The sequence below is a fragment of the Triticum urartu genome, chromosome 3 (assembly GCF_003073215.2).
Source record: "Triticum urartu cultivar G1812 chromosome 3, Tu2.1, whole genome shotgun sequence".
Lineage (NCBI taxonomy): Eukaryota > Viridiplantae > Streptophyta > Magnoliopsida > Poales > Poaceae > Triticum > Triticum urartu.
The window spans coordinates 517,177,667-517,184,163 of record NC_053024.1 but is presented as its reverse complement, the minus strand read 5'-3'; positions in this window follow the sequence as shown (position 1 = coordinate 517,184,163).

Below are 6,497 nucleotides of genomic sequence, written 5' to 3'. Positions count from 1 at the left end.
TGCAAATAACTCACCGAAGATGGCGGAGACCATTTGAGACACCCGGTTTTTTTAAACCGGTGAGCTCTGTAGTAGCCTCCACAAGAGCCGCCTCAGCTGTCTCAGCGCGTTGTATCAACAGCGTCTTTTCTTCGGACCAGGATTTCTTTTTTGCAGCTAAGCTGCTCTTCAATTTCTCAGATTCAGAGAGGCTCAATTGGAGTTTAGAGTCATTGGTCTTTATCTCTGTCTCCTGCTTCGCCAGCCGGGTCTTGGCATCCATCAATTGAGAACCCAATTCAGATAGGGCGTTCTACAAAACTGTAGCGACCCGACCCGAATGGATCAAGTCTCTGTGCTTAAGTGTCATCCCTGGATCGGTATGCTGACACACACAGTACTCGAGGATTTATAACAGAGGTAAATCAAATGTATAAAGTAACGTAAATACTATTACCTCGATCCAAATAGCGGAAGTAACAAGGTTGTGGATTCCCATCAACACCAATGGCAAAGTTGAGTGTAGAAATCATAACCCTAACGTATCACTTACTCGTCGTAAGATAATCCTGCAACATGAGACGTTGCAGCCACAAAGGGTCAGTACATTGAATGTACTAGCAAATTCACACCATAGAGAGAAATGATGAACAATGGCTATCACTACATGCATATATGGCTGGTGGAAAAGCTCTATGGTTATAAGGTTTTTGCGAAAAGCCAATTTTTCCCTACTGCAAAGGAATAAATTTTATTTAACTATCATGGTGGTTATTGAACATTGAGAATGGTTGACAGCATTCTCAATCCCAATTAAATAACATCATTAAACCCAACAAACTTAATTTAAAGTAACATGATGAGATTCACATGATAATCCAGGTACTAGATACTCAAGATGTCCATAACCGGGGACATAGCTAACCATGATTAGTTTATACACCCTGCAGAGGTTTGTGCACTTTTCCCCACAAGACTTGATCGCCTCCATTTGGTTTCTCGCACTACATGGTGTTTGAGAAGACGGATGACCGAGACACAGTCTTTCAGAAGAGCTAGCACCTTACGATGGATAGACCGTTACACCTACTTTCCCCTACATCTGCTAGTCTACCCTGTAAGAGTTCGCTCGACTTAATCAACTATGCTAGAGCCCATAATAGCTTGTGGCTGCACACGGAAGTTTCTAGTATGAATAATCTCATGATCCCTTTGAGCCTGGGTGGCGATCCATAATAAAAACAGGCAATCCTGGTCTACCCAGGTGCCTAGAAGGCAATCCTGGAATAACCAGGTGCCTCAATCCACCCAGATGTGTGTTTGAGTTGCCACCTTAAGTAAACCATTAATTAACAATCTCACCTCTGTCATGAATACTCTCAAAACCCAATCCATGTCTACGAGCATAGCATAGCAATGTAACATAATAGTAGCTCCCAAGGGTTTGATAATAAACAGGTAATAGGTACTACCTCAACTACTTCCCATCCCACAATTTAATTAGATCCTAACCATGCAATGTTTGAGGATTGATCTAATGCAATAAAAACTGGGTATGAAAGGGATATGATCAAAGTGTGAACTTGCCTGCAATGTTGATGAAGATGATTCGCACTCATAACTCTTGATAGTTCTACTCGTCACACTCCGGTCAATCTATCGTAAGCAAGCAATAGTAACACACACATAAGCAATCACTCAAAAGACCAGAAAGATCGAAGAAGTCGATTCGGAAAACATCAAAACCAAGCAAATAGCTCTTGCAACATAAAACAATTTCTAACAGTACCAAAATTATGTGAATTTGGCCTTATCAGAAAGTTTAGGTTAAGAGCTTCGATTTGCAAAAAGAATCAACTCAAACGGTGTTACGAAACTCAAATTATGATCAAACGAAGTTTGAATATAAATCTGAACAGAATTCGAAATTTGAAAATTTCAAAAACATGTTTGGGCTGGATTACTAGATAGAGGGGATCATAAAGAAGAAGTGGGCGTTGGTTTCGTTGGATTTGGACAAACGAGTAAAAAGTTGTGAGGGTTTGAAGATTAGGGACTAATCTGCAAAACTTTTAATCACAAACGGGTCCCTGGCAGAAAAAAAATCCTATCAAGCGAACGCTCGCTACAGAGGCATACAAGACGAAAACCGTTCGCTAAAGAGATCTTAATAGAGAACGTCCGCTAAATAATAATAACAACGGTTTATTAGAAAAAACCGATTTGGACCGGTCGACGGCGGTTTTTACCCCGGTTCTTGGCGGTTCAACGATGGGGCGTTTTCCGGCGGTTTTTCTCGCGTCGGTCGGCGGCGGTAGCAAGCTCCGGCGAGGGCGGCGCTCTCCGGCGTGGCGGCGCGCGGGCAAGGCGAGCGGCGGCTCTGGCGTGTGGCACGCGGCTGCGGGAGGCGGCGAGCGGCGCGGGGCAAGGAGCGGCAGGCGGCGGCAGGGGCGCGGGGCGGGGAGGCGGAGCGGCGAAGCTGCGGCGGCGGCGGCGGATCAGGGTCCAGGGGGGCCCGGGTACCCGGTATTTATGGGAGGAGGGGCAAGGCGGCGCGGAGCTGGCCGGGTTGGCCACGGCGAGCGGCGGTGGCGACATGGACTCGTGAGGAGTCCCTGTCGGGGACGACGGCGGCTGGGCTAGGCCTGGCTGGCTAGCTGGGCCGGCCCAGTCAGGGGAAAGGGTTTTTTAAAAAAAACATTTCCAGACAAATAAAAATAATAAAAGCAAAATAAATAAAATATTATATGGGCATATAATATATCAAAATTTTCAGAAAAAGATTTTCTATAACATGAACATCTTTCTTGCATTAAATAAAATACACATAAATTCTAATAATTCAAACAGTGCTCCTGCTCTAATAAAATCCAATAAAAATCATTTTAAAAATACCAAAATGATTTCAAATTAATTTTTCTCCAATTTTCTATTGTAGGGAATCATGTTACCCTATTTTCCATGTATTTTGTTTTTAGAGAAAAATAATTTGAATTAAACTCAAATAACTCCAAATAGAAAAATAAATTCCAAAAGGACTTTGAATTTGATCCTTTTAACTTCCAACTCATATTTCATATATTTTGAAGAAGTCATTTTATCTTCTCTCATGAAAATCATTGAGTTGCTTGAAGTTTCTGAATTGGAAATATTTTCCAGATGAAATTCAAATATTTTCAACACCCCTTGTCATTTAAATAAATGGAAGAAGTCATGTCATCTTCTCTCCAGGGTTTTGTGATGAAAAGAATTTGAATTCACGGGGATCAAAAGAAAAAGATGAAAGTTTGGGAAAGTCCTTTTATTCCCTCTCATTTAACTTTCAAAAGTTTCGAATTTCACTGAATTAATCACACAACAATCAAACAATCAATCAATCTATCTATTTATTATAACATTCCAAAATTTAGAATTTTGGGATGTTACAAAAACATTCACAGGTGTGTCAAGACTTAAACTAAAAGTTATACAGGTTCAAGTCTCAAGTACTTTGCACCGCAATACCACTTGACACTTGGGGGATAATGTCTGCCAAAGCAATTTTTATGACTTTTATATGTTTCAAGTCCCAAGGGTTTTACAAAGTAACAATGCTTGGCACTTGGGGGCTAATGCATGATATTCAGAAAGTTTTTCAAGATTGAGCCAGATCACAATACTTATTGGAACTAGTAAAAGACAGGTATGCAATTAAGTACCAGTTCATTTATGATAAATTGAGCCGGCCCTTGGGGACTATAGGTGAAGTTTATGCTACTTTATTGGACTTTCAAAAAATCTAGAGACAAAGTATCAACTTATATCATAAAAGTCTACAGATCATTTAAGTTCATCATCTGAAGACTTGGGGGCTGGCAGAGTATAAGTAAACCGGAGAACATACCTCATATTTTAGCTGCAATTGTTTGACCATCTCGATTTCCTGAGTCACGGCTGCAGTGCACATGACCGAGATAGCCGGACAATACATCATTGACATTGAGGTGAGCATAATGGGAGATATCAAACCGCACTTTCTGCTTCTGTAAAGCCTCTTGTTTAGCAGTATGCCAGACTAATACAGTGGGGGTCCCTGGTTCAACAAACCGGCTACTGGTAATCAAAACGTCGGTATCAGAAGTTGTTGGCGGGTTAGCTGAGCTAGATGGTTCAGTAATGGTCGGATTAAGGGTGGCCTCATCGGCTGACAACTCAGGAGGGTCCAATTGAGTATGAATAGCCATGTCTTCTGGTGCTTCAGTTTGAGAGGGAGAAGTTGGCATGGCCGGCTCAGGTGCAGGAACTTTCGGGTTTTCTGTCGGCTTAGTCACTTTGGCCTTCTTGGATTTGGCTTGACCGCTAAGAAAGATTTTATGAGAAAGTTAGTATAATAATGCAGTTTTTTTTAAAATGCAGAAGAAAAATGATTGTCCTTACCCAGGGGTAGTCTTGGAAGCTGGAAATTGAGTTTGTGATGAGTCGCCAGAAGAGCGAGAAACCTCCTGCAAAGGTAAAATAAAGTTAGTGATGCAAGGGAATAGATCCATTAATGGAAGTAAAAGATAAAGATGAAAGAAAACTCATTCTGGCATTTTCGAGGAGTTTCTTGTAAGTCAGAAGGCGGTTCATCGTCGTCATTAGTCCGGGCATGACGGCGGCTCTCATGTTGCTGCTTTTTCAAAAGAAAATGAGGGTCTAGATAAGCCATAGGGTGCGAAAACCTTACTTTCCGGGTTACCAGTCGAAGTTTCTGTCTTGGCAAAGGGGCTGAGTCGGAGGAAATAGTTACCTCTTTTTCCACGGCCTGGCTGGCGCCCGTGTCGTCCTGACAACAGTCAGTGTCAATAAGGTAGTTAAAAAACTGGCCAAGGGAGTCAAGGGCTACCTCTGACTCAGAATTATCATCCAGCTGGAACATGGCAGATGCAGTCTTCTTCTTCTTGGGCTTCCGGGTCGTTCTTCTGGCGGCTATGGCAGCGGCTCTAGCCTTCTTGGCAGCTTCACGCTCATACTTGGCCTTCCAGAAGTCAGATTTGGCCTGTAAACAAATAAACAGGTTAAAAGCTCATGCAAGTATTTAAACTACGAAGGAAAACAAAAAAAGAGAAAGAGGTGAGGAGTTTTCACCTCTGGTGCCGGGTTAAGTTTGCAGAAGGGATTTAACCCAACCTTACTATAGTCCTCGTATTTGCCGTTCACAAGGATGGTTGACATTGCAACAATGTCTTCTTCAGTCAATTGAACAGAGCTATAACACAGAGAGTCATCTGGGCCTCCGCCATATTCATACACTAACTTGGATCGGCGGCTTAGAGGGATGACCCGCCACGAGATCCAGCAACGGACCAAGTAAACTCCGGTTAAGCCATTCCCCAATAAATCTTGAATCCTTTTAATAGATGGAATAAGCCTCTTGCGTTCAGCAGCAGTAAGCTTATCAGGGAGCACAAACTTGGAATCTAGACGCTCCGCGTGATAACCAGGTAGTGGTTTTTAATTGGCCGGTGACGTATCTTGGCAGTAGAACTAGGTCTGATTCCAATCTTTGGGATGACTCGGTAAGACTACTAAGGGAAAGATGGCGCCCTATCGACGCTAAATTGAGATTCCACCAAGCTCGAGACTAAGGCCATTGGTGCATTCGTTTTGGCGGTTCAGATAAAAGTATTCTTTGAAGAGTTCCATGGTTGGCTCTTCTTGAAGATATACCTCACAAAGAACTTGAAAATTGCAGATATTGGATATAGAGTTGGGTCCAATATCTTGTGGACGAAGCTTGAAAAAATGCAGAATGTCTCGGAAGAACTTTGAGCCGGGTGGTGAGAAGCCCCGGTTCATGTGATCAGTGAAAATGATAACTTCACCGTCTTTGGGATGATGCCGTTCTTCATCCGGGTCAGGAGCACGATAAGATATAATGTTTTTCTTTGGCAAAAATCCTATGGTGAGAAATTCCTTCAAGGTATCCTCAGTAACTGTGGAAGGGACCCAGTTGTAGACTATTGGCGCTTTGGACGGCATGATGAAAGGGCAGGCTGAAAAGAAAATAATTTGCCGATTCAATTTACTGATGAAGTTAGAGGTTCATGATACAAATGAATAATAAGAGCTAATGACATATAAAGGTAAAATAAGCCAGAGTCATAAGCCGCCATGACTAAAAAGTATTCGAAGGTTGCCAGAAACAGAATTGGCTAAGTGTTGACACAAACAAGTTTACCAAGCTGTCACTATTATTTCGGATCAAATGGCTGTTCAGAAAAGAAAATATTCTAGACCTAAAAATCTGGTACAGATGAGTTCGTGAGTTATAATGAGGCCTCTGTAGAGGAAAAAGGGATCTACTAGTATAAAAAATGGACGCCAAACAACTACCGCACGAGTTATGTGTTCATTTTTGGATCGGAAGAGGCTGCGGAGGAGGAACCATGAACCAACTATGATGAACTATGAAGAACACATAGAAACCTAGAAACCCTAATGCGGATCTAAGGAGCAGGAAGGTGAACACTTACAACCACGGATCTTCTGTGGAAGGT